The sequence below is a fragment of the Chiloscyllium plagiosum genome, chromosome 12 (genome assembly GCF_004010195.1).
Source record: "Chiloscyllium plagiosum isolate BGI_BamShark_2017 chromosome 12, ASM401019v2, whole genome shotgun sequence".
NCBI lineage: Eukaryota > Metazoa > Chordata > Chondrichthyes > Orectolobiformes > Hemiscylliidae > Chiloscyllium > Chiloscyllium plagiosum.
In genome coordinates, this window is record NC_057721.1 from 6673919 (window position 1) to 6699987 (window position 26069).

Genomic DNA, 26069 nt, shown 5'->3' on the forward strand with positions numbered 1-26069 from the left:
CAGACACACACCCCTGCATATAACGATGCGCACCCCCACCCACACACACACACCCAGATACACATCCCCACGCATACAGACACACACCCAGATATACATTCCACAACCCCCACACATACCCACATGCACACACACACACACACAGACACAGACACGCAGGAAGGTTGTTTTTCTGAGACTCCTTGCCATGGGATGGGGCGTTAGGGTGGGTCTGTCTCTAACTTGTCTCTTGTGCAGCCCCTTCCTCCTTTTTTTTCTGCCATCAATCCTTGTGATCTCAGTCCCCTCAGCCCCATTAATTCCTGCTTTAAACCCCAACATATCCCTTTTATTGCATTCCCTAAAGACCAAGCTTCTGTCCACACCCTCCCTGATCCCTCCCTCTGTGGTCTGGCTACTATTGGCCCTGTGGGATTTCTGCTGGGTTAAACTTTAGAAATGACTGGGAACAGTAGGTGTCCACAATCCAATGTCATTAATTTCTGGAATTGGTGCTATGGGAAGAGTTTCTTTAAGAAATGTAACTTAATGTTTGATATTGTTCTGTTTTTTCCATGACTCTTGTGTTAACATAGCACCATTAACTCTGAGAATTTGAGTGAGAAGATTGAATAACAAGTGACTTCTGATTATCAACAGTCATACAGCTGAACCACAAATACCCTCTGGACAGCTTTCATTTCCATTTGAATTTTTTTCCTGTGAGCAGATACATTAGTTCTTCACTACTATCTATTCTTTTGTATGTTCCAAAGTTGAATAGATTACCTCATAGGAACAGGAGTAGGCCATTCAGCCCCTTGAGACTGTCCCACCATTCCATGATATCATGGATGATCTGTGGCCATTTGCCGATATCCCTTAATACCTTCACTTAATAAAAAAAACTATCTCAAATTTAAAGTTAACAACTGATCCAGCATCCACTGCTGTTTGTGGAAGAGAGTTCCAAACCTCTCCCACCCTTTGTGTGTGGAAGCGTTTCCTAGCATCGCTCCTGAATGGTCTGGCCCTGATTCTCAGACTATGGCCCCTAGTTATTGACTTGCCAACCAATGGAAATAGTTTATATTTATCTACCCTGTCTTTTCCTGTACATACCTTGAAGAGTTTGGTCAGATCATTCCTGAACATTCTAAGTTCTAGAAAAAACAGGCCTAATTTGTAATAATCTCTCCTTGTAACATAACCCCTAAATCCTAGGTGTCCTTCTTACAAATCAACATTGTAATCCAATCCATCCTTCTGAAGGTGTGGTGACCAGATCTGCTCACAGTGGGGACAAACCAGGGATTTGTATTAATTGCAGCATAACTTCTGTGTCCTTGTACCAGTCATTAAAAGATCATTTTAAAGATCTACGCGTCTGAACCTCCAAGTCTCTTTGGCTATCCACTGTATTCAACTTAAGGGATGTGTAGGTTAGGTGCATTAGTCAGGGGGTAAACATAGAGTTTGAATGGGATACTCTTCGGAGGGTCGGTCTGGACTTGTTGGGCCGAAGGGCCAGTTTCCATACTGTAGGCGTTCTATAATTCATATCATCTAGCAATTACTGTGATCTGTTGTCTTTCAGTCCAAATGGATAATCTCAAACTTGTTTACATCAAACTCCAACTGCCACAGTTTTACCCATTCATTTAGCCTATGAATATCCCTGTGTAATTTTATGCTATCTACCACGTTGGCTACACAGCCACCTAACCGCCCCCACCTTCAGTGCTCTTTCCCTGTTCTTTAAGTGCTCTCCTTACACAGCTTGGTGCAACCCTGTAGCTTGATGTTGTGTCATGACGCAGTCTCTGTCCATGTGCAGCAAGACTTGCACAATATCCAGGCTTGGGCTGACAACATTTGCCGCACACAAATGCCAGGTAATGCCCACCTCAGACAAGAGGGAATTTTACCAACGTCACTTGACATTCAATGGTGTTACCATCACTGAATCTCCCATTAACTGGACTTGATATATAAATGCAGTTGTTACAACAGCAGGTCAGAGGCTAGGAATACTGCAGCAAGTAATTCACCTCCTGACTCCTCAAAGCCTGTTCACTATCTACAAGGCACAAGTCAGGAGGATAATGAAATAATTCTCATTTACCTGGATGGGTGCAGCCCCAACAACTCTCAGGAAGCTTGATACCATCCAGAACAAAGCAGCCGCTTGATTGGTACCACATCCACAAGCATCCACTCCCTCCTCCACTGACGCTCAGTAGCAGCAGTGTGTACTGTCTACAAGATGCACAGCAGAGATTCACCAAAGATCCTTAGACAGCACCTTCCAAATCCACAGCCACTTCCATCGAGAAGGACAAGGGCAGCAGATACATGGGAACACCACCACTTGCAATTTCCCTTCCAAGCCACTCACCATCTTGACTTGTAAATATATCACTGTTCCTTCACTGTTGCTGGGTCAAAATCTTGGAATTCTCTACCTAAGGGCATTGTGGGTCAACTCACAGCACATGGACTGCGGCCATTTAAGAAGGCAGCTCACCCCCACCTTCACAAGGGCAACTAGGGAGTAGGTAATAAATGCTGGCTCAGCCAGCATCTCATGAACAAATAATAAGTTGTGCTCTCTGCCAGCATATGGCCTACCTCATCATCAATAAGCCTGCTTCTACACCAGCCCACCTCCAGCAGATAATGTTACATTAATACCAGCCTGGTGACTGCAAACTGCCCCTTGGCATCTTGAATAGCTGCTCCCCATCCCCACGCATTCTCAGCACTCATCAGCTCCCTTGCAATTCAAAACAAAGTTGCTCATTTATGATCCACTTCCCCCAATCTATCGCCTCTGCTATGGACCACCATGATCTCCGGCCATGATCTGGGCACATTGTGCAACACAGTGTAACCTCAGCCTGCTCAGGTTAGACCTGGTGATCTGTCATGAGTGCCTGAAAGAAAGTGACTACCTAGGAGAAGGTGCTTTGAAACGGAGCAATTTGTTACATGAATAGCATTTGGGACAGCCAGACTCAACAACATGGAAAGACCCAAGTCAGAGGGACGCAAAGGGAAAAGATGTCAACTCAACGCTTAGTGTCTCTGGAAAGGATTGTCTTATTATTCTAGGGTTGAGCATTTGTAGAGACCTGCAAATGATCTCAGAGATAAAGGAGCCCTCACTGAGGGTTGAAGCTCTCTTCTTGAAAACTTGCAGCTTTCACCAAACACTGAGTTAAAAACCAGTTATAGTCCAACAGGTTTATTTGGAAGTACAAGCTTTTGGAGCGATGCTCCTTCATCAGTTAGCTACTGGGACAGGATCATAGGACACAGAATTTATAGTAAAAGATCAAAGTGTCACACTACGCTGCCTCACAGCGCCAGAGACCCGGGTTCAATTCTCGCCTCAGGCGACTGACTGTGTGGAGTTTGCACGTTCTCCCCGTGTCTGCGTGGGTTTCCTCTGGGTGCTCCGGTTTCCTCCCACAGTCCAAAGATGTGCAGGTTAGTTGAATTGGCCATTCTAAATTGCCCGTAGAGTTAGGTAAGGGGTAAATGTAGGGGTATGGGTGGGTTACGCTTCAGCGGGGCGGTGTGGACTTGTTGGGCCGAAGGGCCTGCTTCCACACTGTAATGTAATCTAATCTAAAATCTAAACAACTATTGTGATATATTGAACAAACCTCAATTAAAACTAAGACTTAACAGCAATCAAAGTTTGTTCAATACATTGCATTAGGTATATGACACTTTGATTATTTACTATAAGTTCTGTGTCCTATGATCCTGCCTCACTAGCTACCTGACAAAGAAGCAGCGCTCCAAAAACTTGTACCTCCAAATAAACCTGTTGGACTATAACCTGGTATTGTGTGATTTTTAATGTTGTCCACCTCAGTCAAACACTAGCAACTCCACATCATACCAAATACCGACTGAGTGACGTACAGTACTTTCACGGGTCAGAATAACAAAATGTCTTTCTCTCCATCTTTTTAGATTACAAATCTGTAATCCTATCTTTGACCGACCTACACTGTGGAGATAATTGACATGTACCCACTTCCCTCTGAATAAAGCATTCCCGGCTTCCCATCAATGGAGTCTCCACCATGGGTCACAGACAGTGATTTGCATTTAGCCCTGACACTAACCCTGATCCTAACCCTAACTCTAATTCTAAACCTAACCCAAACCCTAACACTAACTCGGACCCTAATCCTAACTCTAACCCTAACTCTAATTCTAAACCTGACCCTAACACTAATCCCAACTCTAATCCTAATCCTAACCATGACTCTGACCAAAACCTTAACTCTAATCCTAACACTAATCTTAATCTAACCCCAACCTAACATTAACCTTAACCCAACCTAACACTAACATTACCCTAAGCATACATGTAACCCTGAACCTAACCCTAACCCTAATACTAACCCTAACACCAACCCTAACTCTGATCCTAACCCTAACCCTAATCTCAACCCTAACACTAACTCTAATCCTAAACCTAATCCTAATCCTAATCCTAACCTTAATCCTAACCCTAACACTAACTCTAATCTTCACCCTAACCCTAATCCTAACCTTAACACTAATCCTAGCCCTAATCTAACCCTACCCCTTAAACTAACTATAACCTTAAACCTAACTCTAATCCTGACCCTGATCCCAATACTAACGCTAACCCTGACCCTGACCTTGACCCTGACCCTGACCCTGACTCTAACACTAGTGACTGTTGAAGCTGGGCCTTCTCGCCAGCCCCCAGCCCAGGATCAGTCACTGAAGACCACTCAGAATGCACAAAGAACATGATGCAAGATGTCAGTCATGTGATAAAATGATGTCAAGCCAGCTGCAACAATACAAACACTGTACAACTGTCTCATTTCTCAATGAAGTGCCGGGGTTGGACTGGGGTGGACAAAGTTAAAAATCACATAACACCAGGTTATAGTCCAACAGGTTTCTTTGGAAGTCCTTGCTTTTGGAGCGCTGCTTTCGGAAAGTCTGCCTGTATCTCAATCTTTGAGTCAGACTGGTTCTATTTCCAAAGTAGGAATATATAAATCTATGGGTGAATTTGCATTTACAGAATTGTAATTGTAGATACATTCTATTTTGTTCAAAAAACACACAATCTGCAGGCAGTCAATCCATGTAACATTTTATAAATTCCTACTTTGGCAATAGAACCAGTCTGACTCAAGATTGGGATACAGACAGACTTTAACCTCACATCTTTAATGCAATGTCTGAGCTGAGATGTCACCCTTTTTTTTATAACACCTTTAGTTATGGAGAGAATGTGATTTGAAAGACATTCTGGGATTTACATATAAATGACCTGAAATCTGCAACCTATTCTAAAAGGTGAAAGACTGAACATCAATCTAGGTTTGTTCAATATATCATATCAGTTACATGACACTGTGATCTTTTGCTTTAAATTCTGTGTCTTATGATCCTGCTTCACAACCACCTGATGAAGGAGCAGCGCCCAAAAGCTAGTGCTTCCAAATAAACCTGTTGGATAATAATCTGGTGTTGTGTGATCTTTCAATGGTTATACCTTGTGAGAAAGCCTTTAGGAAATATGAAACCTTCCCCCTGCACTGATATATACTGTAATTGAAGTCAGGGCTGATTACATAACACCCTGTCAAACGGACACATTGATATATCTATAAAAGCACTAGTGTTGGAAAGGTGCTGTACCCTCCTGATCAGCAGCCAGTAACACAGATCACAGACTTCCTGTTAAAGTGAGATGGGACATTTAGCACAGTCTGTGTCCCCCACCCCAGGTATTTAACCCCAGTGAGCATTGGGGTGCAGTCCTGCAATAATAAAAAAGACTTAACTTGGAAGACAATCAGCCTTGAGCAAGCAGGTTTCAGGAAAGGATTAAGCAGACTGCTGTCCAGTCTGCTAACATCATCCCAGTCTTCATTTATCATCATATTGCGATTATATCATCCGTTTAGCCATGCCATGTTAAACACAGAAGGATACGTCAACTTAAAGAAGCGACCACTGAACAGTTGAACCCTGATTGACCTCAATGGCCTGTTCAATTATCTCAGTCCAAATTATTAAAGACCATAACATTGCATTCTGAGTCAAGGGCTGTGGCTTTTGATGACAAATGTGAGAAGACAGGGAGTGCACATCATCTATTTTACTTGAATTGAATGATATAGAAACAAAGCCAGATTTTTAATTAAAGACTTGACTTGCTAGAATAGCAATTTATTCAGAACAAGACTAAAGCTATTGATAAGGTGACAGAGTAAGGGAGCTATACCAATCTCATTAGCCCAGCAGAAAAGGAGCTTATTAAGCAAGAAATTTAGTTTATTGATGAAAACTATTGATAAAGGACAAGATCAATTAAATTCTCCATCATGTGGAGTTGTATTTTAACTTGTATATGATCACCTAATGTAGAAATGATGAACAATCACATGACGGGAGTGAGAGAAATGTATTAGTGACAGACTGCAATGATTACTTGCAGTTGGAAATGCCCATGAAAATGAGTTCAGAGCCATAATGCATTTGAATCTCCACAGAAACAGTCATTCATTGCACTGTAAGTACACTAGTTTAAGTGTATGTTTAATTGGTGCAGTGAATGCAGCATAAGGTGTCAGGCAGCTCAGTTGGCTGGATGGCTGGCTTGCGATGCAGAATGGGGCCAACAGCACGGGTTTAATTCCCCGAACCAATTCCGTTACTGAAATAACTGCATGGAGGCCGGTATCCCGTCACCAAGTCACCCTTTATTTACACATGGATTCTGACCAACTAGCTCAGAGCCAGTCCAGAGAGTGAGGAGACTCTCTGACACTCCTGTTTATATCTGTCAACCAGGGCTCCCTGATTAACAACCCCAATCAGGGAACCCGTTCTCAACAAGATCCACTTAGAATCCCTACAGTATGGAAACAGGCCCTTCGGCCCAACAAGTCCATACTGACCCTCTGAAGTGTATCCCACCCAAACCCATTCCCCATTACTCTACCCCTGACTAACGCGCCTAATCTACACAAACCTGAACACTACGGGTAGCATGGCCAATTCACCTGACCTGCACATCTTTGGATTGTGGGAGGAAACTGGAGCACCCGGAGGAAACCCACGCAGACACGGTGAGAATGTGCAAACTCCACACAGGCAGTCGCCCAAGGTTGGAATTGAGACTGTGAGAAAGCAGTGCTAACCACTGAGCCATCGAGTCGCACTTGGTCCTTATTCCAATCACTACAGATACCGTGAAAGGCTCTCTTGCTCAAACTGTCCCCTTGCCTGAGGTTTGGTGATCCTTAGGTTAAACTCACCACTACTCATGTCTCTCTCTCTATTACGAGTGACTATCTCTTATATACTTAAAGGATCTATGGCATTTCACCTCAATGTTTAAGAACTTCATTTATTTGATGAATAAATAGAGTATCAAGTCATAATTTTTCTAGCACAAAGTCTCTTGAGGAATCAGGTATTTGGACAACTGACAGACTCAGATCTATTAGACTAATTCATGACACACAGGAGTCTCATAATATCCAATACAAGTAACAGAGTCCTGAAGAGCTTCGAATTAATCAATGATAGGAAAGTTTCTTAATAAAGATCAAATCAACATTATGAGTAAGAGGCACAAGTGATAAGCTGATGCTTTTGAATTGAAGAGACCAGGCAACGATCTTCCTTGAGATCAATTTTGTATTAATTCAGCACTGCTGCTACTTAAAACAGCAAGCCAGACACAATGAATGGTAACAAATGTCTTTAGTTAAATTGTTATCTGCCCAAACCAGGTAGAGACTTTATACTCAAAAAATGTTGGCAGTGAGGGGGAGGAATTCTAACCTGAATTTACATATAATTGGATGAGAATATCTGGAAGTATAAATTACTCCAAGTCTGCTTCTAACAAGTGCGTCATACAACATAATTGACTTTATTAAAATAGCACAGAAACCATTTCACACAGTGTGTGGTAGCCACATCACTACGAATAGTGTACATTGTAACTACCAGCCATCTGAGGCTTAAAATTAGGATTGATGTTTTTCTCTCAATTCTCTTCATGAAATGGAAAGCAGGCAGGATATAGCAAGGAATGAAAATCAGAAAGGTCCTGAGAAGGAATTAAAAACATATAAAGCTAAAGGTGCCATAGTCCCAGGGGATTGCACCCTCTTATTAGACAGAGATGATTGGTGTTGGTTTAACCTGAGGGTCATCATGCCTCGGGCAAAGGGAGAGATCAAGAAGGAGATTGAGAGTCCTTCACGATAACCTCAGCCAGTGCAACAATTGAACCCACGCTGTTGTGGGCGTCTCTCTGCATTGCAAACCAGCCATCCAACCAACTGAGCATATCAAAAGAAGAAGGTTCTATTTGGGCTATGCTTCAAGCTTTGGATTTGCAACTATCACAAGTTGCTAACACTAATAGATTGTAAGGTTCTGATTTAGAAATTAGCCATCAACGAACTAATGGGACTGACTGTAAACCTTGCCAAAGCACCTGCCCTGAGAAATCCAAACCAGAACAAACAAGTAAGAAATAGATGGACAAATATCCCTACACTCCAAAGACTACATTGGCCGGATGGAGGGCTAACACAGGGGAAGGTTGACTGTGAGCTATAACTCTTTGCTTCTAAAATATAGAACACAAAAAAAACACAAGAATGGATCACCACAAATAGAATATTCGATTAACCAGAAAAAGCAAAAATAAAGTATGATTACATTAGTCCACAATAGAGTGTGAAATCACAGTGAGTTGAATCGCAGGGATCTGCCACATATGCAGGTTAAATAGAGCTTTGCCATAGGCCAGGAAGCCCCTATTCAAACCAATTTTCTACAGATTCCCCTTAGTGTCAATCAAAATCCCAGCAAACAAATACAGTGGGGGCAGTTAAAGGTGTGAAAAATGTTTAATTTGATTTGTTCACATGCCACGATGGCCTGATCTTGTACAAGAGACATTGGAATCCTGGGGAACACTGGAGAATCTCCTTCTGCTCAGTGGCTGGCTGCGGACAAGTGTGAGCCAGACACCATCTCGACGATGCAATCAAACAGCAGCATCCAGTTCCCCCAGCATCCCCATGGCCTCTGTAGCTTCAGTAAGTGCATGAGAGACTGGCCATTCATTGGACCCTTCAGGATCATTGGCCTCCTCAGATGGAGAAGGCACAGGAATGAGTTTAATCTCTGTTTACCTTATCCATCCATTGTATACCTCATGCAGTGTGCAGCATCACCACCCCCCCCCCTCTCCCAATCAATGTACGTCTCCATGGTGATGTTCTCTCAATTGTACATCTCCATGGTGATCTCCCCCTAACTGTGTCTCCATGGTAATGTCTCCCTAACTGTACATCTCCTTGGTGGTGCTCCTCTAACTGTATGTCCCCATGGAGTTCTTCCACAGTTGTACATCTCCGTGGTGATATCCCCTTAATTGTATGTCATCATGATGATGTTCCTGGAACTGTACGCCCCCATGAAGTTCATCCTCAATTGTACATCTCCATGGTGATGTTCCCCTTTGGCCTCATGGCGTTCCTCCATGTTCTCAGGATCTCGTGGAGGTGTAGCCTGTTTGCCTCAAACCATGTGAATTTAGGGATAGGTAGCCACTCTCCTCTTCTCCTTACTGAAGAGAAGACCCACTTGATGAACACCGAGGAGCCTGAATGCATTTACCAAGGTGAGAAATGTGGCAGAATCACATGAAAAGAAACAGTGAGCCTTACCTTGACATCAAGACCAACTCAAAGCATCTTTTATGCATCTGGCAGGAAATAAGCCAAGTTCTGCCCATCATGATTTCACTGTTACCTATTAATCTAATATATATTCAAAAGCTTCTAACAATGCAGAAATCGGATTTACAAATCCTACCTTTTAAAGACATGATCTATTTTCTCAATTGGGCCAACTCTCTTAAGGTTTACACCTTGCCTGCAGTACTAATAGTTGCTAAGTTATCAGACTTGTCTGTCCATCTTTCCGATTATAAATCCCTATATCCCCATATTTGGATGGAAAATGCTGAATATGTTAAGATGTAAAGACAGTCCTGCTCAGCTTCTCTGCCTGTATTGCCTGAAATGTTGCTATTTTTCTATAAACAATAATGCAAAATTACATTATTGAGTGAATGTAAGGACAGAATGTAGGATTTTAAAATGGGGGAGTCGGAGTTTATCTACACAACCCTGAACACTTGATCGTGTCATCCTGAGGGATTGACCAGCTAAATGTGAAAATAATGGTGACTCCACCAAAGAAAAAACAAATACTGTGACACAAGGCACCCTGCTGAATGAATTTCTAAACTTGTATCACATTGACCAAAAGACATAAATGACCACTTCAAGCATCAAGTCAGATGAGACACAACTCAATCAAATCAGGGTTATAGAGATGTGTATAAAATAAAACAGAATATCTGCCTATGCTAGAAATCTGAAACAAAGCAAAAACAAAAGTTGCTGGAGAAACTCGGCATCTTCCTAATCTGACTTATATTGTTCGGATTCTTCAAAACGACTGGATGTCCGAAACCAAGCAGTGGTTTATTTTATTAGTCAAGTACTCTGTATTCCATAGAATCCCTAAGGTGTAGAAGATGGCCATTAACCCTCTGAAGGACATCCCACCTAGATCCACCCCATCTTTGCAACCCTGCATTCCCCTTGGCTAATCCTACACATCCCTGGACAATCCACCTAACCTCCACATAGAGTCATAGAGTCCCACAGCATGGAGATAGGCCCTTTGGCCCAAACTGGTCCATGCCGACCAAAATATCCATCCATGCTAACCCCACTTCCCTGCATTTGGACGAGATCCTTCTAAACCTTTCTTATTCATGTATTTGTCTACATACCTTTTAAATGTTGTTAATGTGCCTGTTTCAAGGACTTCCACTGGCAGCTCATTCCATTTGTGTATCACCCTCTATGTAAAAAGGTTGCCCCTCAGGTTCCCTTTTATTCGTTCCCCTCTAACCTTAAACTGATGCCCTCTAGTCCTCGATTTCCAACCCTGGGAAAAAGACTGAGTGCATTCACCATACCCATGCCTCTCATGATCTTATACACTTCTATAAGATCCCCCTCAGTTGAGGATCTAAAATCTGGATTTAGACTGTTGTCAGGAGCAAATATTTAATGCATGCTTTTACTTACTACAAAATAGCTTCTTAATGCAAGAAGCTTAATATAACATAACAAAATGGCTTCTAGGAGCAATGGCATCTGACTCTGCTGAAAACTGCATTCCTGAACTAATTGAAAGAGATTAGCAAACAATGCCATGTTCATAGTATGAATTAATTAAGTAAGATATGACATTATTAATGTATCCGAGCTGGCCTTGTAAATGCAGGTGGAGAGAGATAAAAACAAGTCAGTTCCCAGGAAAAATCATTGGCTTAATTTTATGTCTATTTGTCATTTTGTTCATTTTATTGGATTAATTTTGAAATTAAGGCTGTTCTGTTTGTTAAGAGATCTATAAAAGTTGCTGTGTTTTAAGATAAGGCGCAGCAGCTTTTTCAGAGTACACAGAGGAGGTTAACCCCTGTGTTGCTGGATAACCTATGCCCGGCGTCATAATAAATTGTTAAAACTAGCTAAAAGTGACCAAGCTGCATGTGTTTATTTGACCAATCGCAGAACCAAGAGACCCTCCCGGGGGTTTAGATCTTCACAGTCTCTGATGCTCTAAAGAAAGAAGTCCTAGCTTGTCCAACCTCTCCCTATAACGCAGACCATTGAGCCCTGGCAACATCCTTGTAAATTTCTTCTGCACTCTTTCCAGTTTAATAACATCCTTCCTATAGTGAGGTGACCAAAACTGAGCACAATACTCCAAGTGCAGCCTCACCAAAGTCCTGTACAACTGCAACATAACTTCCCAAATTCTATACTTAGTGCCCTGACTGATGAAGGCTGGTGTGCCAAAAGCCTTCTTCACTGCCCTGTTTACCTGTGACTCTACCTTCTGAGCACCATGCACCTGAACACCAAGGTCCCTCTGTTCCACTACAGTCCTTAAGGCCCTACCATTCACCATGAAACTCCTGCCTTGATTTGACTTTCCAAAATGCAAGAGCTCACACTTATCTATATTAAACTCCATGTGCCATTTCTCGGCCCACTTCCCCAGCTGATCAAGGTCCTGCTGCAATTTCTGATAACCTTCCTCACTCTCCACGATACCGCCTATTTTAGTGTTGTCAGCAAACTTACTAATCAGGCCTTGTACATTCTCATCCAAGTCATTGACATTGATAACAAACAGCAACAGGCCCAGCACCAACCCCTGAGGCACTGCACTAGTCACAGGCCTCCAGTCTGACAAACATCCTTCCACTATTACCCTCTGCTTCCTACAACCAAGCCAATTGTGTATCCAATTTGCCAGCTCCTAACCTAACATTCTATGCGATCTAACTTTCCGGAGCAGCCTACCATTTGGAACCTTATCAAAGGCCTTACTGAAATCTACATCAGTGAACTACATCTACTGCCCTGTCCTTGTCAACCTTCCTGGTCACTTCATCAAAGAACATCTTTGGTCTGTGGGCAGAAACCCACGCAGTCATGGGGAGAATGTACATAATCCACACGTTCAGGCACCTGAGGGTGGAATCAAACCGGGATCCCTGGAGCTGTGAGGCAGCAGCGCTAGCCACTGAGCCACCATACCACCCACACAGGGGTTAGGAATGCAGTTGTAGGGCCCGTAGAGGAATTGTCAGTCAGTGCAGGTGACTTGTTTCTGGAAAAGCAGAACTAAAGTGCCCCAAATTAGGTAACATGCTGAAGAAAGAAGTCAGAGAGAAGTTAGCAGAGAACCTGGTCATTGTCGTTCTAAAACTCAATAAGTTGTGCCATTGACATAGAGAATAGCTAATGCTCTAGACACCAGGGTGGGATAGCACCAAAAGCTATAGAACAGTTGGTCAAATCTAAGTGTGGACAAATGTTTGGAATGTATGATTGGAGATCAAATGAGTCAGCATTTGGAATAATATAGACTAACAGAGAACAGCCAGCACAGGCAGGTGAGAGGCAGTTTGGACTTTGATTTTACTGCAGATAAAAGGAACGTGATGGATGTGATGTATTGACATTTTCAGAAGGCATTCACTAAGGGCTGTTTTAAGACATTAAACAATAAAATTTAGTGTAGTCTACAGGAGAAAATGGGGCAGTGTGGAGAGAAAGGTGATTGAGGGCCTGGAAAGTGAGAGGCAGAGTATTCACCAAGCTGAGGAGGGCTGGATCTGGTGGATGTAAGCCTGCTTGTTCTCTGTCCTTTTAAATGAAATGTACCAGAGGTCAGAATCCACAATCAGAGCAATGCATTTGCAAAGACAAATTCCACAGTAAGTGTGACATGAACATTAACAGTAAGGTGAAATTAAGTGACTGCTTTCGTGGAATTGAGGGGCTATACCAATGCAGCTCCAATTTCTCTACCTGTGCGTACCAGCGTGAGGAGATGAGCAATTTCCTTCTGTGGCTGTTTGGTTAGCAAAATGTGCGCATGGAATAATGCCATCATATCACCCCGACAACATGTATAAAATATCGAATTGCAAACCTCACTGTCGAAAGATTAATTCAGTCGAACTTTCAGGGACAACATCACCTCTCCAGTGTGATATTGCACTGTACAGAAACGGAAAGGGATCAAGAGGAAAAGAGTGTGTGACAGCACAGAATGGAAAGGAGAGATGTTCCTTGGACTCCTTCACTGCAGACCTCTCTGCTGCTTGTATTTTCATAAACTCGACTTGACCGACTCAGTCTCCTGAGGGAATCAAACGCAGGCAATCCTCACTGGAGGAAGAACTCTGCTGAATTTTTCCAGAGCGTCAGCTACTTACAAAAGTCAAAGTGATTGCAGAGGTTGGATTAATTGTCTCCAAGGTGGCTGAGAACCAATCCTAAACTGGAGCTCACCCACTCTGTCAATTTCTTTTCTACTTTTCCTTTCTCTTTTTGCATTTTCGTTTTCTTTCTGTATTTACCTCCCGTCCTCGGGTGCCAATGTCAAAGGTCAGGGTGGACCTGCTGCATCAGTGTGAACTCAAACTCCCAGCATTCCCAGTCTCAAGGTGAAGCCCAGCATGGCCTGGATTGGAGCACTGCTATTCTGAGCTCGTATTTCTCTATTTTTCTCATTTATTTTCTCAATTTTTATTTCTTTAACTTTCTATTTTTTTCTTCCGAAGAATTTGAACTAAAAATCTGTTCCTGGTATTCTTGCTACGTAAGATGGCAGCAGAAGTGGTGACGTGTAAACTTTTCACTGTAATAATGTGTGTACATGTGACAATAAAGCTAATTCTTCTTTGTCTTGTCAAGGCTGCCAGATCTCCTTGGCGGTCAGTCAGTGGGACAACTAGTCTCTTGGCTGTCTCTTGGTGCATATCAAGCAGCAGCTCATGTTTAGCTTTAATATTTGTAGTTGACTCTCACACTTCAATAATTCGACAAGAACTTTAATTTGCTTCAAGGGCCAATTGAATAAATGGGCTTAGATGGAGTCAAAAGAAACGACAGGAAGATGGTTCAGTTCAAACACTCTGTGGCTTGACGTCAGCCAATTGGCTTCACAGTCAAGATAGACCTTCAGTAATATTCTCAGAAATAAAGAGCAGGCCTACGTGGCACTTCCGTTTTAGCTATAGACCTGTGTTTGTCTTGGAAATTATCTCATTAGACCTTGCCTCAAGTTTTAAATCTCAAGGACATTTATAGGCATGACGAAGCATAAAAGGAGCTCGCACTTAAATATTTACAGGAAACATGAATTAACTCCTCAAGTGGATAAAACATTCAAACATTGAGATTCTATGAGCTAATTAAATAACATTTCCATCCTTTCTTCTATCTTCCCTTCTTTCGGAAATATCAAGCCAACCAGTAGGATCTAGTTTCTCTGTTATTCGAATCTCCCTCTAGACTTGCTTTCCTTTATTGCAAATCGCCCCTGTTTGAACAGAATTAAACTTACCAACATATGACCATATTAAATAGGAACAGGAAATGCCATTCAACTCCTCAAGCCTACTCCATCATTCAAAAATATCATGGCTGGTCTATTTGTGTCTGGAATTCCATATTCCAATCTACTCCTGATAATCCTTGTTTCACCTTCCAAACAAGAATCAATCTGCCACTCTCTTAAAAATATTCAATCCCCATCTCAGGCAGAGAGCTCCAAAATGGTGTAACCCCCAGAGAGAAAGCCAATCTCCTCAGCTTTATCCTGAAAGGGCCATCATTCATCTTAAATCAGTTCTGCGCTCACCCATGAGAGGGAACATCCTTTCCTTATGGAACCTTGTCAAGACCAATCTGGATTCTGTACACTTCAATCAAGTCACCCCCTCCAGTGAAAACCAGGTCAGCCAGTCCAACCTATCCTGACAACGTGGTCTCACTAATTCTCTGTATAATGAAGCATAACGTCTTTTTTTTTGATCAATTCTCCTTGGACTAATTAATATAGTCTCATTTGCTTTTTTGATTATGTGCTGCACCTGCAGACTAACCTTTTATGACTCACACTAGGAGACCTAGATCCTTCTGCATCGTGTAATTCCACAGTCATTCTCCCTTTTAGTAATACCCTGTTTTGTTTTTTGTTCTGGCCTAAGTGAACTACTTCACACTTTCCCACATTATATTCCATCCATCAGAGTTTTGCTTATTCTCTTAACCTATCTACCTCCATCTGCAATCTCGTTCTATCTTCTCCTCGACATACTCTCCGACTTATCTTTGTGTCATTTGTGAACTTAACAACAATACCATTCAAAGCCATTGACATTATTTGTAAAATATTGAGGCACCTGCACAAATCCCTGGATCTTACCAAATGTTTTGAACCCAGGACGTTAGCGAACCAGATGGGGTTTTCCAAGCAATTGGCAACAGTTTCATCATTAGACTCTTAATTCCCCAGATTTTATTTCTATTGAATTCAAATTCCACCAGCTGCCATGACAGAATTTGACAGAATGTTAGCTGGTTCTCTGAATTAATAGACTAGTGATAGTACGGCTAGAGCATTACCTCCCCACTGCTTGTGTAAGCACAGGATCATAGACTCAGTCTGAGTGTGTGCACAATGGCACCTCAGAATCAGAATACCTCAAGGCCATTAGCCAAGCTGCACACGCATTTGAGGAAAAACACTTTCATCCAGGGGATGCTATGGTCTGGAATGCATTGCCTGGGAGGGTAGTTGAGGTGGGAAATCTCACAGCCTTTAAAAAGTACTTAGATAAGCACTTGAAGTGTCATAACACTCAAGGCTATGGGCCTGGTGTGGGAAAGTTGCTCTAGTGTAGGTCGTCGTCTATTTTAAGGCAGTACAGACTTGATGGGGCTGAAGAACCTCTTCTGTACTGTATGATTCTATTCTATCATTCTACAGGGAAAGACCTGGATGATGGAGAGAGAAGAAACTGGAAAAGGATTCGATGCTCCCTGCTGACAAGGGTTGCTGCAATGATTCTTGTACTGAGATGCACAAGAAAATGTCAGAAACAACGAATTAAAATTAGAATTAGATATTCAAGAAACTCTTGAATTACTAGAACCATGAACCTGCAGGGTGACAAATAAGACAGGACTGACATAAAAGAATTGTTGCTGGAAGGTAAACTCAGTCGTAAACAGTGATTATTTCAGCAGGAGCTTGAGACTGTTTTGCTATCAATATTTCAGACTCATATCTTTCAGAAAATAGAGTGTTGACAATCAGACACTAGGAACTACTGATGCAGAAACAGGCTTGTCTGAATAGGTCACATCACACACTGTGTAGGAGTTAAAGTAATTTTTCATCGTGTGTTCTGAGGTATTTGTTTCAGGCACAAACATGTTCTAAATAAAATTGGGAAAGTAACTTGCTTCACTTCTCAGCCAATTCTAGCGAGATCAATCCATCATCTGTAATTGAGCAGGAAGATCACGCTGTGGTCAAAGACGAATCGTGCAATCTGAAGTGAAGATCTATCATGTAATTTCTTTGCAAGACTTGGGTTATCAGCCTGGGCTCGGTGGCAATACCGTCTGAGTCAGATGGCCATGAGCTGAAGTCCCAGCCTTGAGAGTGAGAACATAATCTAAGTTGCCACATCAGTGAGAGAGTGCTGCATTGCTGAAGGTGCTCCCTTTCCCAGAATGCTTTTCAAATTGGAGCCACAGAGAGCTTTCTCGAGGGTCATGGCCAATATTCCACCCTCAACCTCGATCAAGGAGTAAAAGTAGATTAATTTGCCTTGTGCGCCATTGCTTTGTGGGAGCTTGCTGTGCGCACATGGATGGCCCAATTTCCATATCACAACAGCGATGACATTTTAAAAATATACTTAATTGCTTGTTGAATGCTTTTGGACATCCCTAGGTCATGACAGGCACCATGCAAGTTTTTTTTTTACAGAATCCCTGCAATACAGTCTAATTTAGTTTAAAGAGATGAACTGTCTCCAGGATTCCCAACTACCCTTGGGACAAAACTGCAGATTTTAATTGCTGGGATTCTTTTAGGCTCCAAGTCAATATTGATTAGAGGTACATCTAGGGATTGGATTGGGATGTAGCCGCACACATGCTGCCATTGCACAGTGGAAATCAAGCCCTCACTATTCTTGGGGTCATCACAGAACCTAAAGATTTTTAAGAAGTTCACAAAGACACCCAGCTGACCTGGTTGTCAGACCCAGGCTGACAGAAAGCATGGGCCATGTTTCCGAACTTAACAAGAGCAACTATTTATAGCAGTCAGTTTGACTCTATCTACAGGTGAACAGTCAGGGACTGTCAACATACAATTCTACTAAATAAAGCTCTAATTCTCTTGTAAGCATCCCCCTTGGATGGACACACACACACACACACAGAGTTGAAGAAAAGCTTTTCCACCCAGAGGGTGGTGGGGATCTGGAATGCGCTGCCTGTGGGGAGGGGGAGAGGGTGGGGGTTTCTGACGAGGGAAACATCACAACCTTTAAAAAGTACTTGGATGAGCACTTGAAGTGCTACAACACTCAAGGCTGTGGACCTAGTGTGGGAACGTGGGACTAGTACAGGTCATGGTTAACTTTTAGCAGGACAGACTTGATGGGGCTGAAGAACCTCTTCTCTACTGTATGATTCCATAATTCTATTCAATCACCCTACAGGGAAAAAAATTCATGGATTATGGATAGAGGGAAAACTGGATATCATAGTGGTTTCAGTGCCAAGGGTTGCTGTGATAATTCAGATGGTTCTTGAGTTGGTCAGAATGCTGCTTCTCAGTCATCCTCCTCTAGATGCTTCCATTGGTTTCCAGGAGGCACAAGGTGGCTGCTTCACTTATAAAAGGCTGTCTGACTTACAAATTAAAAGTCACAGCTTACAGCAATTGCTGAAGAAAAGATGAAATGTTTTCTCTTAGATTTAAAGTGGCATACCGCAGAGAGTTGTAGTAACTGAGAGTGAGCTCCTGGCTGGTGGAGACACAGATTCATAGATTCATACAGCCCTTCAGCCTGTTGAGTCTGCACTGACATTACTACCACTAACATTATGCTAATCCCATTCCCTGCACTTGTCCCATATCCTTGAATGTTGTGATTTTTGAAGTGCCTATCCAAATATTTTTTGAAGGTTGTAAGGTTTCCGGCCTCCACTGCCTTCCCAGGAAGTACATTCCAGATCCCCACCACCCGCTGAGTGATCAAGTTTTTTTCTCAAATCCTGTCTGAATCTACTGCCCTCCCCCTCACCCTGAAACGATGCCCTGTCCTGATTGACCCTCAACTGAGGGGAACAGCTGCTCTCTATCCACCCTGTCCGTACCCCTCATTATCTTATACACCTCACTCATGTCCCTCTGCATCTTCTCTGCTCTAAAGAAAACAAGCCAAGCGTATCCAGTCTCTCCTTATAGACCGATTTCTCCATCACAAGCAACACCTTGGTGAACCTCCTCTGTACCCCCTCTAGTGCGATCACATCCTTCCTGTAGTGAGGTGACCAGAACTGCACACAGTACCCCAGTTGTGGCCTGACCAATACTCTGTACAACTCTAACATTACCCCCTTACTCTTATACTCTATGCTATGACCGATGAAGACAAGTGTCCCTTATGCCTTCTTAACTATCCTATTCACGTGCTCTGCTGACTTTAGGGATCTGTGAATAATTACCCCAAGTTCCCTCTGTTCATCTAAACTACCTGATGGCTTGTCTGTACTTTGTTAAGCAGTTCAGTTACTGAGAGCCAATCAGTTATTGACAGGCAAAGAGACTTTTGTCATGAATAACTGGTCCCTAATCTGTAGATGTTTTTGTCACCAAACAAAGCACTATCTGAACACACCTCCTCAGTTCCAGTTTATCTGCAAACGTTGTTGTAGCACCCAGCTATATGAAGAGCATTCACAGTGAGTATTCAATGACTTACTTTTAAAGCATACAGCAGTCCTTAGTTGTAACACAGTTCTTTTCTCATTTCAGTGCACAATTTTTTTTTAAAAGGAAAAATAAAAATTCACAGTCTGTATGATGCACAAATGACGTTCATTTAACATTGCACTCAACAAGCTCCAGATGACCATTTTACACAATTGCACAGTTAGAGAATGAGTGACATTATTCACATACAATCCTCTGCAGCAGGTTATACACAAAGACAAGTGGACAGAACGTCATACTGGCCACTGGTACTGACACAGGCATCAAATAGTAGTCATTTTACACTGGACATTAGAACTCACTATCAGAGCTTCATCTTGGTTCTGTGATTTTCTTCGGTCCATCATTATAATGGAAGCAGTTAGCCATGTATTTAATTTTGATATTAAGCAAGTTTAACATCTTCACTATGGACTACGGAAATTCATACAAGTGCATGGTACTCCTTTTTACTCGTGAGGATTTGCACGACTGGTAACAGAGAATGGAGGGATTTAAATACAATGATGAAGATGCTATAACTGAACTGCTGGGGGAATTACAATGCGAGACAGGTAGATGGGTGAGCAAAGCCTGGTCCGTGGTAGGATAAGATCAATTTATTGAAGATGGAAGCACAGGATGACTTTTGCCAAGTACTTGACCATAACCAAGAGATGATTCGGAGATGCCGGTGTTGGACTGGGGTGTACAAAGTTAAAAATCACACAACATCAGGTTATAGTCCAACAGGTTTAATTGGAAGCACTAGCTTTCGGAGCGATTGTCACAATCACCTGATGAAGAAGCGTCGCTCCGAAAGCTAGTGTGCTTCCAATTAAACCTGTTGGACTATAACCTGGTGTTGTGTGATTTTTAACTTTATAACCAAGAGAATAATAGTTGCCAGTTTTTAAAAAAAGCTTTCATAGGATGTGGGCATTACTGGCAAGGCAATATTTATTGCTCATCCCTAGTTGCCCTGGGCAAGGTGGCGGTGAGCTGTCTTCTGGGACCACTGCAGCCCTTGAGTGTAGGGATACTCCCAGTGCTGTCAAGAAAATAGTTCCAGAATTTTGACCCACTTAAAATTTGCTGTTGTATTACCAGCATTACATGTCGTCTGCTTGAAGGTATTTATGAATACAGATTAATGCCAGTATGGACTGGATGGGCTGAATAGCCTGTTTCTTTCATACATCCAATGTAATATGAACATCAGGACATGACAGCTGGGAGATAAACAAAGTTAGACATTCCAGGTCTACGGGGTATCATCAACTGTACCTGGGTGACTATTCCAACAGCTACACAGTACCAAATTGCGTTTGTCAACAGCACAAGGTAGTTAATAATTCAGGGGAGGCAATGGACTAGTGGTATTATTGCTAGACTATTAATTCTGGGACCTGGGTTCGATTCTGACCATTCCAGAATTTGTGGAATTTGAATGCAATTAAAAAATCCGGAATTAAGAGTCAAATGCTGATCATTTCCAGTTGTCGGACAAACCTGTCTGGTCCTTTAGGGAAGGAAACTGCAGTCATCACCTGTTCTGGCCTACATGTGACTCCAGACCCACAGCAATGTGGCTGACCCTTAACTGCCCCCTGGACAACTCAGGCTGGGCACTAAACGCTGGCCTGGCCAGCAACTGCCCTCATCCTGTGAATGAATAATGATTAAAGAAGGGTTAATTCATAGTCATCATGGTAACAAAAAGGTTGTTAGTCCAGCAACAGTAACTCAAAGTTTAACTCATGTATTTTCATGATTATGAGCAGTGATTGATTTGGTCTTACGCTGAATGACATATAACCTGTTTCCCATGCGCTGACCACCACAGAGAACACACTCCAACCTCAGGCAGTAGCAGATGGCTCCTGCCTGCTCACACTCTCCAAGCCTCCTGGCCTTTTGAGAGCGATCTGAAGTGAAAAGGGACTGTGTACCGTCACACAACCTGGGTCTGTGCTTGTGTCATATGTAATTTATGGATAGCTGAGGCTGCCTCTCCTGACCCTTACTGTCTGTACTACAAGCTGTTTTTGAGTTGCTTCGACCAATTAAGTTCCTCTCCCACTTGTTTTCCCACTAAAAAAACAAGCTTGAGGTAAGCGGACTTTTTAATATATCTTAAAAGGTTGTCACAGTATTCGATGGTCAGTCTGATCGGCAGCCCATTGCCAAAGAACAAAGAACACCAGTGAATGTTTCCCAGGATCTGCCTTCCGTATGACAGTTGAAGGGAATGAAGCATTTCCAGGGCGAGTAGAGGGAGCAACCTCATCATCCAAGATCAGGTCAGAAAGATACCGAAGGCAGGGGAGGCCAGCTGGCCCATTGAACCTATTGCACCTTTCAATGAGATCATGACAAATCTGACTGCGGCCTAACCTCCATTTTCCTGCCTTTGCTCACATCCCCCCCATCCCCCCAACCTGACGACATACCCCTCAACTCTGTAGTCAAGCCAAAATCCAGCTCAGCCTTGAGTATATTCAACGAGCCCAGTGTTTGTTGCTGTTTGGGTATAGAAATGCAAACATTAATGAGAAAAAAAAATACATCCTCCTCAGCTCTGTGTGAAATGGGAGACCCCCTTGTGCCGGTGTATTCTGTTCTCCCCCGAGATGAAACATCCTCCCTGTGTCCATCCTGTCACCCACCCCCTCAGAATCTTTCAATATATCATTCTTCTAAACTACAAGGAGTACAGACCCAACCTGTCCATCCTTCCCTCTTAAGCCAGCCCCTTTATACCCCAGGAATCAGCCCTTGTGAACATTCTCTCAGCTTCTAACAATACGAGTATATCCTACCTTTCTATACTAAAACTGTACACATAATTTGAGGTGTCATTTCAACAATGCCCTGCACAGTTGGAGCAAGACTGCTGTGCTTTTATATTTTGTCCTCTCAACAATAAAGGACAGTACTCCATTCACTTCCAGATCACTTAATGTATCTGCATGCTAACATTTAGTCAGAGTGTTTCTGAGTCCTGATCACTGCTAGGTCAGTGAACCTCCTGGTCTTTAAAAGCCAAGACTCTTCGGCCGATTCAAGACCATGAGGAGGAACCAAGAGAGTGCTGGAGGAAAGGCTGGGCTATAGAGGGCAGGTTGAGAAGGCCAAAGGAAGCCATGACTGGGCTAGCCATTGCCTTGAGGAATGGAGCAGTTAGGTTTTCAGAGAGCTAGGCCCTGGTGAGTTCATCTTGTCATTGCGTCATAGAGATGCACAGCGTGGAAGCAGATCCTTCAGCCCAACTCGTCCATGCTGACCAGACACTCCAAACCTAGTCCCATGTGGCAGCACTTGGCCCATATCCCTTTAAACCCTCCCCATTCAAATACCCATCCAGCTGCCTATTAAATGCTGCAATTGTACCAGCCTCCACAACTTCCTCTGGCAGCTCATTCCATACACACACCACCCTCTGCGTGAAAAAGTTGCCCCTTAGGTCCCTTTTAAATCTTTCCTCACTCACCTTAAACCTGTGTCCTCTAGTTTTTGACCCCTCCAGCCAGGGGAAAGACCTTGGCTATTCATCCTATTCATGCCCCTCATGATTTTATAAACTTCTATAACATCGTAAGGAGGCCAGAATTGAACGCAATATTCCAAACATGGCTTAACCAATGCCCTGTAAAACCACACCATGACCTCCCAACTCCTGTACGCAATGCTCTGACCAATAAAGGCAAGCATACCAAACCCCTTCCTCACTGTCCCATCTACCTGCGACTCCACCTTCAAGGAACTATGAACCTGTGCTCCAAGATCTCTTTCTTTGGCAATACTCCCCAGGGTTTCACCATTAAGTGTATAGGTCTGGCGTTTCCAACTAGAGTAGGTTGCTCTGCTCTGCCAGCTGTCTGTCTTTGCCTTACCTTGGCTACCTCTGGTGTCCAAGTGACGTTGGCATCTTGACGGTGCTCTCCAAAACCCAAATGCTCACGGTTCACAAATCCAAGCCTCTCAGCGCCAGTCAGGCCAACATGCTTGAGCAACCGAGTTTAAATCTCGCAACAAGGCGTTCATTCGACACATGGCTCCCTGCTATCTCCGTGATGGCTGCGCTCACAAACATTTCAATTCGCCCCAGTTGGGAAGGTCCAAGCACCAGAACAAGTGAATGTTTACCGTGAAGCTCATCAGGGTGTCTGAAGCAGCTTTTCAACCGGGATGCACGGGGTGAATCCAAGTGCTTGCGATGTGACCTTTCGCCCGGTGGAAAATCGAGCCCCCCCCCCCCATGGTCACTGCCATAGCATCGGGAAAATCAGCAGCCACAATTGTGCACAGCAAGATCCCACAGTACCCACACAGCGATGAGCTAAGTTGTTTGTTTTGTTAACTGATGGTGGGATATATTAGCCCAAGCGTTAGGATTCCCTTCGCTCTTCAAGCAGTGCCTCGGTATTTTTTTGTTTGGCTTGAAAGGCCATTCTGAGCTGTGCGGCTCCCTCAGTGCAGCAGGGAGCTGACAGCTGAGGTGATGTGCTGAAGATGACGGGTTACTTCAACCTATAACCATCTGACTAAGAAATGCAAGCTACAGCACTGAGCAAACAGCTCCATTTGTGAGGAAAGTCAAGGAATCTCTTCTGTTAATAAGGGGGTGGGTGATGCATTATTAATAGGGAGAGACTCAGCTAGTCTCTTGTCATTCAGATCTTTGATAATGAGCACATCTGCATTCGCTGAGGTGAATGAGGAAATGAAATGATAGCTCACCCTGAGCTGCGTCTCTTCCTGCCCCAGGCAGTGAGTGCACAGACAGATTTAAACGTAGCCGAATCAAGGTAAAGCATCTGGTGCAGGGCAGACACACAGGGGTCGTTCCTGGTGAAAAGGTGTAAATTGATAGCTCAGGTACATATTGCGACTGTATTACAGATGGCACCCTGTCAACCATTTGGAGCAAGCACCTCATCATTAGAAAAACAACCATGTCAAGTGAGCTTTGCTGCCAGCAAAGTTATACTCACATTCAGCTTCCAGCTCCAACTCCACAGCATTGTTTACTCATCTGATATCGGTACAAGATTGAGTTAGATTAGATTCCCCACAGTCTGGAAACTGTAGGGAATCTTCGGCCCAACAAGTCCACACCGACCCTCTGAAGAGTAACCCACCCAGAGCCATTCCCCTCTGACTAATGCACCGAACACTATGAGCAATTGAGCCTGGCCAATTCACCTTACCAACACATCTTTGGACTGTGGGAGGAAACCAGAGCATCCAGAGGAAACCCACGCAGACACGGGGAGAATGTGCAAAGTCTGCACAGTTACCCAAGGCTAGAATCGAACCCGGGTCGCTGGTGCTGTGAGGCAGCAGTGCTAACCACTGAGCCACCATGCCATCCCACAAGATGACAGCTAAGATGACAGCTTAGCTCAGCGGTATGCATCTCACAAGCCAACCCTCCATCCATTGATTCCATCTACACTTCTCGCTGCCTCTGAAAGGCAGCCAACACTATTAAAGACCCCTCCCTACCCATCCACCCCACTCCCCCCACCCCCAGCCCCGTTATAATCTTTTCCAACCTCTTCAGAAGATAGAAAAGCTGAAACACATGTATAAACAAATTCAAGAACGGCTTCTCCCCTTGCTGTTATTAGACACGGTCTTAAATTTTGAATGTAGTGACCTTGCTCTTTGAGCACTTTCTGTACAGCTGTAACATTGTATTCCCCGCTCTATTTGATTATCCATAATGCACGTTGTATGGTATTATCTGCACACGAAACAAAACTTTTCACTCTACCTAGGTACACGTGACAATAATAAATCAAATCAATAACACACACTCCCCAAACATTGTCAAAGCTAGGCTGTGGGAGTGATAGACATGTATCTGATGAGACATTAAACCAACGCTACATCTAAATGTGCTGTTAGCTTCACATGCCCTACAGGCATTTTCAACCAGCAACAGAGAGTTTTTTTTGTAGACGTGGACATCACTGGCTAGGCCAGCATTTATTGCTGACCCCTAATTGTCCAGAGGGCAGTTAAGAGTCAACCCCATTTCTGTAGTTTTGCAGTCACATGTAGGCTAGACCAGGTGAGGAACCGATAGGGAACCTCATGGGTTTTCCCAACAATGGATTCATGGTCATCACTTGGGACTTCAGTCCAAATCTGCCATGAGCAAGATTTGAACCCAGGTCCCCAGAACTTTCCCTGGGTCTCTGGATTAACAGCCCAGTGATGGGACCATTAAGCCGTTGACTCCCCTCCCTTTCAACCACTGGGTTAGAAGACATTGACTTGCCCCTCAATACCACCTAAGCCCAATTTCCAGGTCATTATTTCTTTCAGGGCTGAATGTGCAATATTACCATTTGCAAACTGACCGCTTTTACCAGAAATGTAACAATCGCGACACCTCAATATTGGCTACAAATTACTTTGGAACTTTCACCAGAGGTGAAAGATACCACATAAACACAAACTCGTCCCAACACCATAATATCTTTTTAATACCCTACTCATCACAAATTGGGTATACTGTTTAAAAAAAAAAGCTTATTCATTGAGGGGTTCTGGGCATGACTGGCTGGGATAGCATTTAT

General features: G+C 43.2%; 1 protein-coding gene across 2 annotated transcripts in view; it reads right to left on the bottom strand.

Moving 5' to 3' along the window:
- LOC122554936 (5-hydroxytryptamine receptor 2A-like) overlaps positions 1-26069 on the bottom strand; it is a 222455-nt gene that overhangs the window by 99391 nt on the left and 96995 nt on the right. The gene's annotated exons all lie outside the window — the stretch shown is intronic.